Source organism: Phasianus colchicus, chromosome 1, assembly GCF_987193195.1.
Source record: "Phasianus colchicus chromosome 1, bPhaCol1.hap1.1, whole genome shotgun sequence".
In the NCBI taxonomy this organism is placed as follows: Eukaryota; Metazoa; Chordata; class Aves; order Galliformes; family Phasianidae; genus Phasianus; species Phasianus colchicus.
In genome coordinates, this window is record NC_143436.1 from 154,625,911 (window position 1) to 154,644,734 (window position 18,824).

Below are 18,824 nucleotides of genomic sequence, written 5' to 3' on the forward strand. Positions count from 1 at the left end.
GAAGTCACTGTCTGCAACACCAGAATACAGAATATTATATTATTCACTTAGAGATAAATCACTTAATCTAATAAAACATAGCCATTCTTTGGTACACTTTCTTATAAAATCTTTAGAATATTTTCGAACTGGGATAAATCAGAAGGTTCAATCACAGAACACTTAGGCATAAAACTGACAATCAACTTTATGTGTCTACTTTCATTTATATCTATGTTCTTTTGAAAAATGCTTTATGATATACGAATAGCATTTTTTAGCATATCTTTTATCCATACTTTTCCCAGTTTTATTAACACCTTTTAACCTTTTTTCAACATTTCCAATGTGGAGTTTAACAAATATTAAATATGCAATATCGTGAAAAGCCCTGAAAATATAGGATGAGAATAGAGACAGCTGTAAAGAACCTTTTATTCTGCAACCATAGAATAAAATTAGCCAAAGCAAAATCTTGCCACATCAGAAGGATAAAATCAGGAGATGCAAGGCTGTATATTAGATAAAGAATTAGTAGAGAAATATTCAGGGCAGGGGCCAAAATAGCATCCAGGAAATGCTGACTGGTAAAGAGAAGTGCAGAAATTAGAAACTGGAAATGAACAGAGCCAAATAAGAGTTCTGTTTATTGAAAAATCAGTATTTTCATGAGCAGAGGGAAGAACGCAAAAAGAAAGATGAAAGAGGGGCATGAGTTCATAGTTATTCCCGCTACAGCTGAGCTATGTCACACAGGCTTGGGAGCCAAGGATCCATGATACTCAACAGGAAGCAGTGAGGCAAGACCTGTCAGGTGACAAAGTATTTTCTTCCTTTCAGATTGGGCAATACCAACTACCCTAAACCACAGAGGGACTGAAAAACCAGAAGGGAACTGCACCAGCTTGTAATTAACTTAATGAAAAAAGCTTAGGGAAAGGCAGTCATTCCTGTTCTCAGCTGAGTAACTTCATTAGAGCACCAGAAAAGACCATAGTTAAAGTACCTAGAGCTTGGCTGAGAATCTCAGGACTTAAGCTTTTCTATCTGCAGCTAGAGAATAGGAAAGAAGTGACCCACTCGACCTTGTTTAATCTCTTTGGTGAAATATAGACCTTCAAAAATTCAGGAAATTTCAAGTTACTGGAAAAACAGCAGTTTATATACAACAGAGTCTATCTAGGAAGCAACAGAGATTATGTGCTATATAATTGTGTCTGGGCTATGGTCTCATATATTGGTCCTTGATTCTCTATAGCATACATGTGTCATTTTGTGGCATGGCCTGCATCCAGCAGTGCATTGCCTGGGCACAATTCACAGAATGGCAACAAGGAAAGATCACTCTTTTTACCTGCTGAGGATTAGGCCACCATGTTTGGGGTAATTAACACTACTGCTGATAAACTTTTCAGATGGATTTAGATGTCTTCTCCTCATTGTCAACCTTGTTTCCTTATTCCACTTTGACTGCAGCAAATCCAAGATATGTGAACAGTGTCTGAAGCAACGTTGAAAGGAAAGGAAGTGGGATGGAGGAAAAACCATGGCTCCATGATGAGAACTGCTGGCTGATGCGTTCCTGGGGTATCTGAGAACAACCTGCACAATGCAGTTAAAATAGTTTGTTTAAAAGAATTGCATTCATACATTCAGTGATATCTAGATGGGAATATCTCAAACCATGATATAGTTTAATTGACTAAGACTAAGATAGCAATATGCTCTTCTAAATCAGGTTTCAACCCTCTGTGCAAAGGTTGAATGTACAATAATATCTTTAAAGTTATTTAGGTCAACTGTAGGTTTCATTAGGTAAGCATATGAAGCTCAGTTTGGAGATGAGGCAAACAAGTTCAGACCCACACAGTTAGATCCTGTGAGCTCACCTTGTTTTTTATTCAGTGCTTCATAATATTTCAATTCAATATACAATAATTTCACCTTGCTTTGCTTTCCCCTCTGTTTACAGTCAGTCACTACCCATGACCAGAGTACTCATGACTGCAAAAATGTCTACCCAATTCATCAGCAGCTCTAATGAACAATATTACACCAGTGAAAAGGAAAATATCTGCACTGAGACTACTTATTGGATGTTCTAAAATTAGACTTGTGACTCTCTCTCTTCATCAACTATAAATGATATAATGATCAGAAATGCTCTTTGTAACTCTGCAGTCAAATGGCTCACTAGTCCTGAATAATAACATACAAAACTTAATCTGGATAATACTTTGCATCACAATCAGACTGCTGAAAGTACTGATCTGCAATACCAGCTTATTTAACTACAGACCAATGGCACCATATCAGTTGTAATGATACCTGGCCTTTCTATGATGTTGTGGGGTTTGCGCCTTTTACTTTTATTTTCACAAGTCTGTAGTGACTCGTGTTTTCTGATGTTATTCCCTTCATTTTGAATATGAGAACTGAGCAGCATCACAGCTGAATAACTTCTTCAAATCTTCACAGTGAAGGAAGTAAGGTGCCCTTAACTCTAATCTTGTAAGGAAGACACTAGAAAACAAAATGCAAACTTAATTATTTTATGAAAACAATGTATTTCCATTAAAAATAAATTTAAAAAAAATTATTATCAATCTATGCATACTATATAGGATTTTTTTTTTCCTAAATAGTTATCACATTTCCATGTATATCAAACACGCATTTCTCCCAGAAGTGCATACTGCACACCTTGTATACAGTCTTAGTTTTCATGGCAACAGGAAGCACTTAAACTAAGACCACATACAAACTTTGACCACATTCCACTGACATACATAAAATCAGAGTTTGACAAATTTTAGGCAAGTTTGGAAGACCTGACACTGAAATTTGAACTTTAAAAAACATAATATGTATACCGATATTCAAGGGAACAAACAAGCTCCATTAGAGCTTCACTAAAGGTACATCTCTAACCTGTCTGAATTCAAACATCCCAAAGGTCACTGTCTTCTTGGAAACAGAATAAAAAGTAGATCGGAATTTTAGTACCACTGTATTTTGTGGAACATTCAACTGCAAATCTGAATGGAACATGAAAAGCAACTCCCAGCACATATTTGCAATCCAATGGTATCTTCTGTTAGTTAACTCAGTAGAAACTGGTAAAAATCTTTAAACAGAGTGATACCAGCAAACTATTCAGCAATACTGAAAATAAAAATGATCTTAACTTCTACTGTATAATGGATTCCACATAGAGAAGCCATGATTTGGTTGGCTAGTGGAATTTTGCTTGGAATTAGACTTGTCTTGACCAAATGACATCTGAAGGCAAAGTCAAAAGATTCAAAACAAGAAGAGCTATTTATTATACCCCAGCCAGCTATGTACACAAGAGGAAAGTCTTCACCTTTTTTCATCTCTTCTCTTCCATGATGAATTACCTTATCTAGATGGATTGCATCACATCTCAGATAAAAATATACCTGATGATTTTAAAGTTTAGACTTTCAAACATTGTAAACTTACTTTGAACTAAAATATACTTAAATCTGGCAGTTTAAAAATAAAGTTTCAGACCAGAAGGGAAGTTTGAGCATTGATTTTCCTAGGAATTTCTGCTGTGAGAGAGGTGAGAAATTGTATCATCTTTTGAAAACCATTTTTTATATTGTTCATATTATTCAAAGAATACTTTGAATAGGAAAATTAAATAGTAGAAAGTTAAGAAAATAAAAGTAAAATGTAAAATACAGTATTATTTGAAACAAATATTAGACTTGAAAGCAAATAAAAAAGTTAAGACTGTCTTTCAGATAAAATCTAAATGAACTTTGCAGTTTTACTTTTGTTTTTTTAAATAAAGAGTTCTTACTGCTTATCAGCACCAGATATGAGTGGAACCAGTGCATTTCTATGGAGCAGTTTGATAAATCTGGCATTTATTCAGCAATCCTTTCCTGTAGCTTTTTCAGCAGAGTCGTACTGTTGATGCTTTGGTATCATGATAATTTACAAAGTATTGACTGTATTTTGGTAATTAATTATCCCAAGTCCTTTCTCAGGCAGAATTCCCACTGAAACTAGCAGGAGCTTTGTATAAATTTACACTGGAAACCTGATCCAACATTCTTAAGTCTCACAGACTCAATGAATCTTATTATGGTCCTAATAGAACTGAACTTAAAAAAAACTGTTATTTGATCTGTTGCTGTCTTCATAATGCTTGAAAGGTGGAGAAGCTGCTCAGCTGGAAAGGAAGCACTTCTTGTAAAGAATAAGAGGAAGGGATCATGATAAAATGCTGGTAAGCTACATGACTACTATATCATCTTTGTAAAATAAATTTCTATCCTGCAAAGCTCCAGTCCTCCCTTTGAGGATCAGTAACCAGCGTGCACCTTAATTGCATTAAAGTTTGCTCATGTGAAAGTTCAGAGAGACCTGCCCTTGCACAACACAGTTCTATATGGAGAAATAACCAAATAATTCTATATGTTTTTACAGTATTTTTTTTTTAAAGTGTGTTAGCTTGCCAGTGTTTTACTCTTCCATTCTTTCCATCATATTGTAGTAACAGTGATGAAGCAGCCCTGATTTCCAGTGAAAGGGAGGGTTAGCAGCAGGTCCACAGGAAGAATTCAGGATTCTTGCCATAAACCATCTACCACATACAGCAAACCAGGACTTCTTCCAGAATTTTTCAGAGCCAGTGCAAGCCAGCAACATTGAGTGAAACATTTGTCTTGAACATCCTATGGTGATTTTAATGGAAGAAGTTGTTCACAAGTGCATGGAACTCCCTTCTCCTGTTAATTTTTCTCCTTTTCTGAGTTTTTTTCACAGGATCTTACCTTCTGCATTTTTTCCTGGACAATCCACTTTAAAAGTGTCCCCATGCTCAGCACCACTGAACAGCAGAGTCCATTTTATGGATCCTTTAGACATTATTTAAGCTACAGTACCTTCCTGGTGAAGCCATACTCTGTTTATCATGCTTGATTTCAGTGTCATTCATTAAGTATAACACAGCAAGGAAAGCTCTGGGTTTGGGAGTTTTTCCTCCAAAAGCGTGCATCCCTTGTGGCTTTTATCTAAGACAATGCATGTGCCTGAATTTGCAGGCAGCCTCTAAAAACACTAAGCAGCAATATGCACCAGTCACTTTGATGAGCTACCATGAACATTCTTTTCCCCTTATTGAACTGTGTGTGAAGAAAATGACAAGAAGAAGCTGGGGAACTAAAACCACCATCATCTTCCCATGGCTTTCCTTAGCTGTTCAAAAATGTTCAGCAAAGTTTCTATCCTACCAGTTTTTAGTTTAGTTTTGGAGTTTTTTTTAGCATCTTGAGATGTATAGAATGGCATCCCTGAACTGTTTTGGACGTGGGGATCTGAAGTCACATGTAAAACCTCCTATCATGCTGTATCTAGAGTCTCAGAGTTCCTTCTTTGAGTCTGGAGCGCTGCAAACATACAAATACAGTTAAACAAATGTTTGACCGAACATGGGAATGGGATTTTAGGCAGAAAAGAGAAATAAAGATGCACACCATGTGCCAGCAGCCTCTGCAGAGAGCTACTGTGGTGCAGGACTTAAAATTTCTGCATACAAACAGTTAATCACCACAAGCATTTAAAATGTCAATGGAAAAAGAAATGGTTTCCAAGAGCATATAACTGCCCAGATAGCTTTCATCAGCTCAGCCACAGGAAAGACCCAGAGGCAACTGCAAAGCCTCAACACAAGTGCCTGTGGAGTCCTCTCTGGTGCCAGATCCTGCTGCTTTGGCTATAAACAATATCTCCTATAGCGTTACATCTAGGATCTCTGGCTGCCAATCAAACAGGAAGAGAAGGAGAAGGAAGAGCTGTCTAATGCACTCCGATAAATGTACTATCTCCATTAAGAGCTATATTTTATACCTTTGTAGACTAAGTGGTTTTGCAAAAGGACAAACCTCCAAAATGTTAAAAACCCGTTGCAGGGAAAATGTAGTGGAGGCTTGGATGCTTATTTTTTATGAATATAAATATTTTTATAGACTCCAGTCTCCTCACAAACCATTAGGCTAATGGACATAAAGCAATTGTTCTTAAGTAGCATAATGGTCAGGCGTTCTTGCATGTTTATGTCAATTTGGACAATGCTCCAAGTGAGCAATAAACATTAGTAGATGTTTGCAACATGCATCCATTTTCCTCACTGGACCTGACACAAGTGCTCCTGTGGAAAGTGGAGTTTATGCTGAAAACAGTCAGGAGAGGCCATGGCTTCATGCTGCACATGCTGCTCTTGTCTATAGCAATGCTGCAACTGTGCACTTGAGACTGAAGTAGTTCATTTTGTTTCCTCAAGAGAAAGGCTGAGTGTGATGCTCAACCTCAAGAGAAAGGCTGAGTGTGATGCTCAAACTGGGAACATCCGCTTTTGGGCCCAATTCTGACTGGTTTCTAGTCTGTGTGTTATCTGGGACTCATGAAATGACTCAGATTTTCACAAAACTCAGCCCATTCATTCTATGAGTGTTCGTTATAAACTCAGGACACAACCAATTGCAAAAGAGCAGACTACTGCTAAGGCCCCAGTCTACAAGCAGCGGCTATCTGGTTTCTATTGAAGCGCTTGTTTAGCATGGTGGAAGTGATGCCACTTCTGCAAGTCAAGTTGAATAGGAACGGTATGACAGACTGCAGCCTTGGAAAACTCGTCTGTAATTACTCTGTATTTATTTAGACACATCAGCAATAGCATTTGCATCAGCAGCTAATTGCACCACCACTGTCACGCTAATAACCGACCAAAAGCCCAGGAGCGCGCTCAAAAGGAAAAATATAAAAAATAAAATATAAAAAATAATAAAAAAGAAAAACTGAAACAGGAAAAGAAATACTGGAAACTAAATACAAAACTCTCTCTGATAGCTTTGGAATTACTCAGGTGAAAGGAAAGTTATGGCTGATTATTGCTATGAAACTTCTACTAATGAAGATGAAGTCTTCTGTAAACATAGTCAACAATTACAGGCTGTGGCTGAAATGGTAGTTTAACTGTGTTGCACTTGGTCTTCTCAGCTGTAAGCTTTTCTTTTGAATTGAACTAACTTCTGATTTATAGTTAGTTGTTAATATTTTAGGCAAACAACAGTCCTAAATTGGCAGTGCTGAATTTCCACATCACGTGCACAGAAGATCCCAGCATCATATAATTAAACAGCATGTTGGTGTCTTTTTTCCTTTTCCTTTTCTTAAGAGACTGCCTAATCAAACCAGAGCTTTTGTGCAAATTGTTCAACAGACAGCTGAATATAGAGATGAATGCCACAATTCGAATATACAAAGATTTTTCAAAAATATCATTGGAAACTAAACACGTATTTCTTAGTTGTGATACTAAAGACAGGTAATGAGTTGATCTTCATCTCTGAATTCTGAGGACCCACTAATTCTGCACTGAGGTGACATTACTGAAGGAAAGAAATTTACTTTTGAGTTTTGAGACAGAATTCATATTCAGGCATATCCCATGTTATTTGTGTGTCAGATAGATATTTCACCATTCAAAACTAAATGCAATCAAATACTAAAACAGCATATGTGATTAATTCTGGAGACTCAATAATGCAAAGAGGACTATACTGTGAGACATTTGTTTTATTTTTATCAATTAGCTTAATCTTTGATTTGAATTCTATGCCCTCTGGCATCAAAAGGATGCACGCTTTTTTTTTTTTTTTTTTTTTTTTTTTCCTTTAAACAAAGGATTATTCTTCCTCAAAGGGGGATTGTCTAGTTCTTTTATTGTTTTATGTCACACAAGGGAAAAATGCTTTTGAGGCATTACCTCTGAATTTAGCAGGGACGAGAGTTTACTGCTGTATAATCATTAGTCAATGCAGTAGCTGAAACCTTAAACAAAAGAAAACAAACTACAAACAGGCAAGCATCCCCTAAAGGCACATCAGAGCACCAGAGAGAGGAAGCATGGATTTCAAACACAGTTGCCCAAGCATGTGCTAAATATTGCCGCTCTTGACTTTTGAAAGCACACCAAGGAATACAGCATCACCTTCCAGTCTTTGAAACGATGCTGGGAAGCAAGAGAAAAAGAATCGAAGGGTTTCAGCAAATGCACTTTACTCTTTTTTTTATTTTATTTTGAGACTTCATGAAAATTATATTTCCAAACGAACAAAATCTTTTAGTATTAAGGAACTCTATCATAAGGCTATTAGAAAGATATCATTAAACCTCAAATGTCTACTTTCATGATGCATGCTTCACCATAACAAGCAAACTGCCTGATCCCTATGAACTGTCTCAGACAATTACTGCTTATATTGTGGCTGCGAGCCACGGGAAAGCTTTAGAAAAGATTTTTACCATGTCTGTCCAACTGCATGAACAAACAATTGCCAGGGCCACATTTGCTTTCATATGGGTGATCACCAGCCTGGGGTAACTGTAAGTACTTGGAAGAAGCTAATTAGAGAACTAGATTACATCCTGATATATGGCCAAATGCTATACAAATAATACATACAGTGAAGAGTGTTTAATTTATGCTACATGTGAAAAAGGAAGGTGATGTATCTAGTACAAATGAGAAACATCAAATATACTCCATTTTCTTAATTTCTTTTCCACTGGCACATTAACTATGAATGCAGAATATACTGTTGGTGTTATTCAGGACAGTGATGGTTTCATTAATTTAAGTATTTGTCAACTCAGAATAAATTGTACATCAGTGATTTGATTACAGTCTACACTAATGATCCAAGGTTGGATCCAGCCCCCTCTGAAGCACCACTTTGGCATCTGTTGGGTTTCAAGCATGAGTCCAAAATACACCATCTGATGATTGTTCAGTGATCTATATGATACAAGCTCCTCTATAAAGATAGGTGCCCAGAATTCAAAAGCTTTAATCGGTAAGTAATTGACTGAAACAAAATGACTCTGTCACGCTCCATCTAGCTGAGAGACCTTCCCACCCATTGAAGGATGCTGGTGCAGGGAGTTGCTTTCTGATTTCAGTATTTTGTATGCTTTTTGGACACAAGACTACAGAACTGCTGTTGCATTTGCAAGAATAAAATTCAATACCTGTCTGTTACTAATGACAAGACAATTTGCTTGGGCCACTAGGAAAATAGAAAAGATAAGCAGCACTCACTGGAGTTTATGGGAATCAGATGCAGAACTAAAAATTAACTCTAGGAAAAATCATGGGTATGAGGTGTTGGAAAAGAAAATGTCCCAGAAAAGGATGAAAGTTATCAAAAGAATAGATATCAATGTATCAGTATTGTCTTTAGCCTGAATTTTCCTGTGCTTGGTCTTGAGCTGTTTTTGTAAGACACAGGACAGTAAAACTGGAAAGGCAGATAGAAGCTGGGTAAGTAATTCAGTGCCAGCTCCATAAGGCAAAGTAAAGCTATGGAAGAAAAATTAACGAGATTTTTACTATATTTTTATCCTCCAGATGGGTTCTTCCTGAAGGAAGTGTGGTCTCAGAATAGTCTCTAGGCTAACCTCTAAAACCCATGTGCACAAGAAATCAACAGAAAGCGAAGGAGGCTTCCTTCAGAAGCATATGTATCACAGCATCTTGACTGCAGGGGAACAGCTGTGCCAGGGCTTCTTTTCCATTGCTGCTTCTGCAGTCCCTCCCTTTCAAGTGACACAGATTTTGTACTTGCAATGGCTTCGTCATTTTTGTACTGGGACATGGTTTCAGAGGGATGGCACAGCAAAAGGCAAAGGACTGCCTGTCTCTTATATATAAAAGGCACTAAACTATCAAAGGCTTCTTAATTAGATAATGATAGAAAAAGTATAACCAACCAGGAAGCTGGCTAAAACCTAACCCTAATACATATGAAAAGAATGTACACATCTTTGTACAGATTTCAATATAATGCTTAAGTCTAAGCTAGCTCTTGTTATAAACGCTGTCCTTGAAAAATGTACTTTTTAAAAGTATTTTGAAAGACTTTCATTTATGTCCTGAGGATGATGCAAACCACATGCTCTGCTAAAGCACTTAGAAAACAGACATTTTATTGGATAACGATGTGGGATGAGAAATATTTCATCTTTCATACATTTATTTGACAATGATGAATTTAATTCATTCTATCACGTTGAATGATACATTTATATTCAGTATGTAGTTTAAAAATTCATAAATGATTAAAGTCCTTGCTGTTTTAATTATAATATGAAGAGAGCAGCTAGAACTTATTTGCAAAGAATAATGTGCAAGTCAATAAATTTGTGACTACTCCTGACAACATATAAATGATGATGATAGTTGTATGACTACCTGTGGAAGAAAGCTCGATAACAGAACTTGTGTTTCTTTTCCAGCACAGCGAAGGTGGAGTTACATTTATTTCCAAACTGCAAGATAGTCTTCTCCCTGTGGGCCAGAAGAACTGGGGTTGAAAAGGGAAGTTGCAAGGACGGGCACCTATGGCAATAGCAACACCAGGCATCTCCTTTCAGCAATTGGCAGCAAACAATCTGCAGACCTTTAGGAGCTGTCCTGTACATCCTGTGCTAATAGAAAAGGTCAGCTTGCCAAGCAGAGGTCTGCAGACAGCTATCATCCACCAATTGGCAAGCTGAAATTTACTCCACCCATGTAAAGACTCCAAGAAGAATCAATAAGGACTCTGAACAGACAAGATAGGCAGCTTTTGGCTTAGTCCTGTGCAGACATTAGTTTAGCTTTCTTCAGCTCACTCACTGTCACACTGAGCCACAGAGACCATCTCTAGTTAATCCAAGTACACTAAGTGCTGACCAAAAGCCTAAAGGAAAGATTTCATTGACTCCTTTTGGCTTTCAATGAGGACTATTGCATCAGACACAACAAGGGACCTATCCAAGCAGTGAGGAATGATGTTGTATACTTCCACAGGGAACTGAACCACTAGTAGTAGCACGTAAGTCAATCATAAAGAACAGGTCCCTTTTTACTCTTCATTGTACCTGAGCTGAGGTGTTGAAAAGTTATCAAAAGAATGTTTGGATAAACTCACGCATCTGAAAGTATGTCCTTCTGGCCCATTCACACTCACTGAAAAAAATGTTGAGGTATGGATGCTCACTCACTTTTTGTAATGCCACTCACCATATGGAATACTGGGGATCCCAGCTTATGTTATTCATGTTCATTTTTACCTAAAAATCTTATAAGGCTTATACAAAGTAAAAACTCTCTAAGTGTTTATTTTAGAAAGAGAAATATTCATAACTCTTTCAAGCTGAAACTGGTATAAAAACTATGTAAAGTGTTATTTTCCTCTAAGCCTAATTAAAAAATAATAATAATTTTAAAAAAGCTGGGGCAATTTATCTCAAATTTTGTTGAAAGAGAAGAAAAATGCCTCCAGGCTGATGACTCACATGCCAAAGTATATAGCCCAAAGCAGGCTAAACCAAAGGAATAAGAAAGTCTTCTGGAAAAGGAGGGCATATAATGGAAACAATGACAGACCTTTAACTATAGTAGTGCTGCTGGGTGCCACTATAATGAACTGAAACCTACAATCTCCCAGGGTTAATAAGACACCTGTCTTGAAACTAGCAGTCATATTGGTTTTCCAAGCCTGCCACTATACTTAAAGTCTTGATGAAGTTCTTACTGTGCCAAAGGAACTTACTAACAAAGCCACTGAGTCAATTTAACCTAGTGAAACTGGACCCTGTAGACTGGGTTATCAGAGTTTTGTGTTGAGATAATTACAGCACTAAAGAGAGCATATGGGCTGTCAAGGCTGGCACATGGCCTGCGCCAGCTGTTACCTGGGTGCTTTGGAAAATCTACTGAACAGCATTTTGGACACAGAACAGCTACATGTAAGTTTTCCAACATATCTGGTGAGAGTTCCTCATAATAAATTTGTTTTTGTTTTTTTTTACATAGGAGGAGATTACATCCAGTAACATAACCACAAAAAGTATGCCTTAAACTTCAAAAGGAAAATGCCAGAGAAAGCAATCTTATGGTAAAGTGAATTGTACCAATAGCAAGCCCAGCCTCTTAAAAAGAGTTAACTATTCAAGCAACAAGATTTCGTATATCTCAACTTTAAAAACAATATTCAGATATTCCCATTTAAAAGCTTTTCCAGAAACAATCACTCTCTCAAAAATAATTGGTGTGTCTTTTACGTCTGCGAGTCAATTGGACTTCTCCTCTTATTCCTGGTATTGCTATCCTACAAAAAATGTCTTTCAAATGCAATGTCATAGCTAATCAATAATCATTACTAACAACAGTTATTATTGATTAGCTATGAGGGTCTTACAGGACCTGCCTTTATGAGATAATATTACCAAGGAAACTATTTCAAATAGGATATATCCAACGAGTTAGAGAAAAAATATAGAGATATACAACAAAAATGTGCCCATATCCGCTGTAGAGAGCAACAATTGTAACACACACCAACATTTTAAATTTTATTTGTCATTTAGATAAATAGACTTCATTACCCCAACTGAAGTTTCCAAGATGCCAGGTCATTCTTAATAAGCCTCTGATATCTACAGTGTCTAAAACAATGACTTGGAAACATGAAGACCAACAAGTCATGAGGAAACCAATACTCAATTTCCAAAAGACAACCAGATGCACCTAAGTTTTGAGAGCAAATGTGTTTGCAATAACTATGGCTGGGATAAGTGGCTCTGCAGCAGCTCTGACACCCAGGATCCCAAATCCTACTTTCTCAAATCAAGTTATACTTATAAAGCCAAAGTAATTAAGGCCCAGCTTCATTTTCAAGTCACTTCCTCATACAAAAACACAAATGCATTTCTCTGACATCACAAGCCTAATGCAAGTATCTTATTATTTGTTTCATATCTTTCAATTCCATGCCTTTATATATCTGTTGAGAAATTAATGGATGGAAAGTTCAAGATTTACTCTTCCTCTAAATATGTCATTTTGGTAAGAATGTAGCTCTTTTTTTTTTTTTTCTGACTCAAAAATACATCAACTTCATTGCTTGTAAAGATGGACTTTATAATGTTTGCTCAATTAATAATTTTCTACACACAGAAATTCTTAACTTACCTTTGTTGATCTGCATCTATTTGGAAACACTACTAATGCATAGAAAAGCTCAAGTACTAACAATATTGGTATCATTTTTTTTTTTTTTCAAGGCAAAATCTGCCTTTTTTAGCTCTTAAAACCCTATCTGATTGAAAACGACTATTTTAGAGTTGAGAAATTCAGTTATTAGATTTAAATTTTTAAAACGCTATCCCTTCAAAGCATTTAGGAAATCCAGTTGTATTACATCAAAGCAAGTGCATTACCACATTATATTTTGCAAGCTTTAGCAAATAAAAAAATTCCCCAGAAGAATCTTAATTCTTATCTATGGAAAACATTAAACTGCTAAGCGCTAACAACTGGAATTAGTCCTTAAATCTCTAATGAGAATAATAAAACATGAGTGCAGTTTGTGCTGTAACTTGATAAGGCCTGAATTTACTTGCTGTTAGTAAAAGTTCCTGATCCAGCAGTATGGCATTTTACTCCCTAAGGTACAGGAAACAATATCTGTCCTTTAGGAGCATCCTCTGTGGTAAGCACTTCTTATCGGAGCTATCAAAGGACTAAGATAGCAGTGTAATATCTAGTAACAGCAGCTTTATGAGCAGATCCATTACTGATTTAAATCAATCTAAAGCAGGTAGTTTTGTTTAACCCGTGCAGAACAAAGCTGACCTCCTAGCAAAATAATTTTCCTGAAAGCAATACAAACTCCTTCTGTGCTACTAGATGCAATACACGTTGCATCTGGGCGGCAGCAGCAGCAGCAGCAGCAGCAGCAGGGAGGTAACACTACAGTGCTGTAAGCCAAATAACCCTTCCTTATCTGAGAAGCTTGTTACCCTATAATGATACAACACTTTGCAATAATAAAATCTAATATTCTTGAAAATACTGATTTGATCTTCTCCAGAACTCTGTCTGCTGAAGATACTTAAGATTTTTAGCTGAGCCTGTTTAAAATCAGCTCAATCTGTACAAAACTCTCTATATTTTTTTTTAAGTCAACCACTGACATTTTCTGGTAAAACACAACAATAAGTGCTGGAAGACAGTCTTCAGATTTTATGTACTGAAAGATATTTTTATTCTTTGCTGTGGAAAATGAAATTGTAACTTTTCTTAAGCTGCCAAAAGTTGAATGAAAATATTAACTTATCAGTCATCAGATTAGCAAACTGCACCTATTTAAATTCTTCGTCTTTTGACTTACATCTTATGAATGGACAGTCCCTCAAAATAAAAATAAAAATCATTGAAAAATGTAATTTATATTTTTTCATGTCAAGTGGGCAATAAGGGATTTTAATATTGGTTCAAATATATTGCAAATGTAATTTATCTAAATGATCATTTGTTAATTCTTTCGGTAATTAGATAACAGAGATCTCCAAGCTTTACTTTTTGACTAGCATTTAGAAAGACACAAAGCACCCTCCTGCACTCAGGTTAACACAGCTGCTAAATGTCAGTCGGCTCCCAGCCAGATAAAAAAAAGGCACTGTGATGTATTAGCGCATAAACAATATACACCGACAACATACCTCTTATATTAACTTCAGCACGAGTGTTTGTATGAAATGGTCACCTTCACGACAACTTTGGGCCAGATCCTGCTCTTTCCAAAGTCAGTAGGAGTTAAAAATTATTGATTGCTACAATCCATCCCTTGTGTCTCAGAAGCTAATGGGATCGAAGTGACATATAATCAGCATACGTAATTTGAGGCTCTCTAACTTCTTGGATTCCCTTGTGACCTATTTTGGAGAGATTTCTCTTATTCCTGGACTGTCCCTCAGAATAATAATAAAAAAATAAATTCAGATTCTACCAAACTGCAAGCCTGCCTCTCTTCCTAAGGAGCAGTTTTTTCCACTTAGAGCCTGACTTTGTAATCCTTCCACAACTCTTCCCCAGTGACCCAAACTATGCACATACTTTTCTCCCATCAGTCTAAATCCATTCCCCTGCCAGAAATAAAGAAAAATCTAGGATATGGTAAACACGCGCAAAGTAAGTTAGCATTTCTGACTGTTTTTGTTAAAAAGGTTCACAGACAAAATGAAAAGCCTCACACATTCGAACTATTTTAATTACTGCGACTTAGTATTCTTTACGAATGCAAAAGTTACACTCTTACTGATACTTTGCTTTAAACATTTCCATCAAACTGTGTAATTTTAGTTCAGTAAGTGCTTTCACACTACTTTATGTAAGCGTGAACTCTTTGAGATAAGCAAATAAGCATGAATTCTGTGTGAGAAAATAGTAAAACACTAACAAAACAGTGCATTTTCCTGTGATAATATCATTTAAATCAATAGGCTTGTGTTCTAGTTTCATATCACACAAGTAACAATCTATTTATTTACTGCTGCTTTTACTGGTAGCTATATATTTCTTATTATATAATAAACTTGATCTCCAAACTATTTTTTGATCATCAGAAAATAACTGAGGGCTAAAGGGGAGGAAAGCACCTTAAAATATGCTACTAAACTTCTTTCTCCCAAGAAAACGAATCAATTCCTTGCACCTACAGAATATAATATTGCTTTTTAATGGGAGAGAAATATCAAAACAGGCAGAGCTATTTCCAGTTCTTCAGAAAGAGAGGAACTTAAAAAGCTTTTCTTCCAATACCTTTTCAAAAAATCTTAGGCAAAAAAAAAATCATTTTTTTTTTCTCCTATCTGTTACAGGAAAAGAATTTATGCTTTTTATATCACAAATGGTTTTAACACTTGCAAAGTTGCCAACAAAATGAAAGCTAAAACCAGGCCCAGAGCAATGTAGTGTAGTTTGTAAGAGTATGTCAAATTATCTTCAATAGCCATTTTTTAAATAAAATATGAAATCTTGAAGCAGACAGCAAAGAATTGTATTGAGGGTGAAATCTTTCATTTAGACATAAATTTAAAGAACTCACATCCATGAATCTTAAAAGACCCAGGAACATTGTTTTCTAATTGCCATGGGATGTATATGCCAGCAGTATGAATGACTTTCACGTGTTAGTTTTAACAAAAGTTCCTCTACATTTATTTCTTTAAACACACTTTCATTTGTCTGTCTGCAGATCTATAGATGAGCAGTAGTATTTGCACAGGCTTTTTCTTCGTGCTCTAAATGTAATTCTACATTTCAAGATTACCATGAGAGAGTAAGGCATTATCGTTGTTTCTTCAGTCCGATTGTCCCATTTAGGTGATGTACACACTCTGAGCAAATTAATTTGTTTGCATTTTGTTTGTATTTATTAACTGAGATTAGGAAAGGCAGTAAAATACTATATCTAAGCATTACGGAGGAAAAAAATACAAGGATCAATCCTTCCAATGTGTCACAAACAGCACTAATTTAAATCTAAAATATGTTCTTTGCTGTCCTTGGTCTATTCTGGTAGATAATAGCTTGTACCAAAAGCAGTGCTACAGACAGCTCTCCTCTTTTTGAAAACAAAAACCAGGAAAGATATTAAAAGACATATCAAACTTCCATTAAAAGAAGAGAAAAGCAGCCTGCAGTCTGTTAGATCTCTGCTTCTAAAGCTAGCAAGATTTTATTTCCGTTTTTAAAAATCATCAGAGCATTATTTCAGCAGAGCTTCTGCCAAGATTTATTCACTACACCCCATCATTCAGGCACTCATTTCGGGAAAAAAAACCTGCAATAACAAGGAATTCAGAAGGGCCTTGTAAAGAGAAATTCAAAATTGCTAAGTAATACGGTGCACTGTGACTCTGTAAATAAGGCAGCTGCACGCCTCATTCCTCAGGCAGACAATTGTGCACGGAAAGCATAGCCCAGTTATCAATTCCTAGACGAAAATATGATTTTTAAATAGACATGCTTGCATGTACCAGTGCTCCTTTGGTCTCCCCCAGTTTCTGAAAGTTCAGAATCTGACCCATTTCTACGCCACTGGCGACTAATTATTATTTTTTAAGCACAGCAATACTGAATCTCCCACATAGGAAGGAAGATAAGCAACAATATCGTGCAGGCTCCAAGTTAAATCTGGTTCAGACAGCGTAATAATGATGTCATTAAGGCTCCGAGCTGAATGGGAATCAGACAGTACTGTAGTACAGCTGCAGACATAAATCTGAAAGAACTTTTTTGGCTACATTCTCAGACTTACCTTGAAAGATATTTAGGAGCTCCAGCAATGTGAGTTGGAAGAAATGTCCTCAAAGGGAGGTCTGCAGACTGAAGAACCTATCTAGGCCTTGTAGGCACTTTCTTCTGTGACATAGGAGGGAACATTTTGTTAAATGAATAAACTAAGAAATAATTTCAGAAGAAGTGCAAAACAGAAAACAAATAAACCTTAATACTACCACAAATAAATGAGACTAAAGCAATTGTGGGACTGCTCAAAGCCTTTTTGCCTTGCTGAATGAAAGCAATCCCTAAGACTGAATGGGTAATGAGATCCTGGCTCCTGAGATTTTAGCTTTCTTAATCATGTTCATAATTAATTCAAGAACATTGATAATTTCATTACATTCTTTTTGTCTTATCAATAAATGATGTGCCTGCACTTTTGGTCCTGTGTACAGGGAGAAAGGAGATGCTTTGGGTAATATTGCACCAGGAATTGTGTATGTATATATGTATATATGTATATACGTATATACGTATATATTTTATCTCTAAGACCCAAAATAGCATTGTGGTAGTTATTATCCCTAACCAGGCCTCTATTATCAGAATATGATGACAAGCAGTTACAAATAATTAATAAGCTTTTTATGCAGAAATGCAAAGCCCTTTAAAGAAAAATAGGCTGCAAACAGAATTCCTGTCTGAAATCAGTGTATCTAGAATACTGTATATTTTCAGAGAGATTTAAAAATGGATTTTACATGAATTCACATTACAAACATATTTTTAAGTCATGTCTAGATTCGGTTTTAAAACACCATTTTTAAAAGTCCAACTTTAGCTCCTCTTTCTATTTGTAGAGACGTGCCCTTCTGTCGTCCTTCCAAGCATATTCTCAGTATCAGCTTACATCTAACACCACGCTGTACTCACCCACTAAGCTGAAACTATCTGGGCTTTTTGCATTTCCTTTTTTTTTTTTTTTTTTTTAAATGAAGACTGAAAGCTTTCTCTTTATCTATCAGTCTGTCAAAAGGGAAGCTTCCCTTCAGGATTTGTTGCTTGCTGTATGTAACCTTCAGCAAAAAAAGAGATCTGGATTGCTCCATTTTTTAATTTTTGTTATTCAGAAGTATTACACAGTTTTTAAAACAGAAGTTTTTATGCAGTAGAGTCTGTAGAAGCTAGAATTTCTGACGAAAGCCAAATGCTGTATTTGCTCTCACTTGCACCTTATTTCTCTTCAGTATCAGTAAAACTGTTGATGGAGAAAGTAAGCCCATGTAAGAAAAGGCACTATAAATGGGTCCCAAATGGTGTAATGAACAATTGCAACAACATTAAGAACATAGGCAAAACTCAAAAAATGTCTACCACACTGTGGCAACCACTGTTCTTTTAGACGATAACCTCTTCAAAGTAATAAAATCAAGCACAGACTATGAACAAGCTAAATGCCAACTTAAAAGACAAATATTTTCTCTACCCAGAGTTCTCATTCTTCCCAGGTTCATGGGGATGCAGCTCTCCCCAAAAGGTTTACCTGGTCCAACCAACCCCACAGGTGGCTTTTAGCCATCATTGAACACTGAGGCCAGTTCCATGCTAAACGTCCCTTCACAGAGAAAGTACATTGGTGGGGGAGTGGATAAAGAGTTTCCATTCTGAACATACTTACTAGAACTACAGG

The 18,824-nt window shown here is 36.3% G+C and overlaps 1 long non-coding RNA gene across 2 annotated transcripts in view; it reads right to left on the minus strand.

Annotated features, from left to right (window-relative positions):
* Nucleotides 1-1,185: 1,185 nt before the first annotated feature.
* The window catches only part of LOC149920165 (uncharacterized), a 39,196-nt gene continuing 21,557 nt past the window's right edge, over nucleotides 1,186-18,824 (minus strand). Inside the window, exons 2-4 of one of the 2 annotated variants that reach the window (XR_016468496.1) lie at nucleotides 17,169-17,272; nucleotides 2,308-2,502; nucleotides 1,186-1,581 (exon numbers count right to left, since the gene is read on the minus strand). This is a non-coding gene — a long non-coding RNA (uncharacterized LOC149920165). Of the gene's footprint in view, nucleotides 1,582-1,864; nucleotides 2,503-17,168; nucleotides 17,273-18,824 lie in introns of those variants that run through there. The other variant, XR_016468472.1, reaches the window with a different exon arrangement.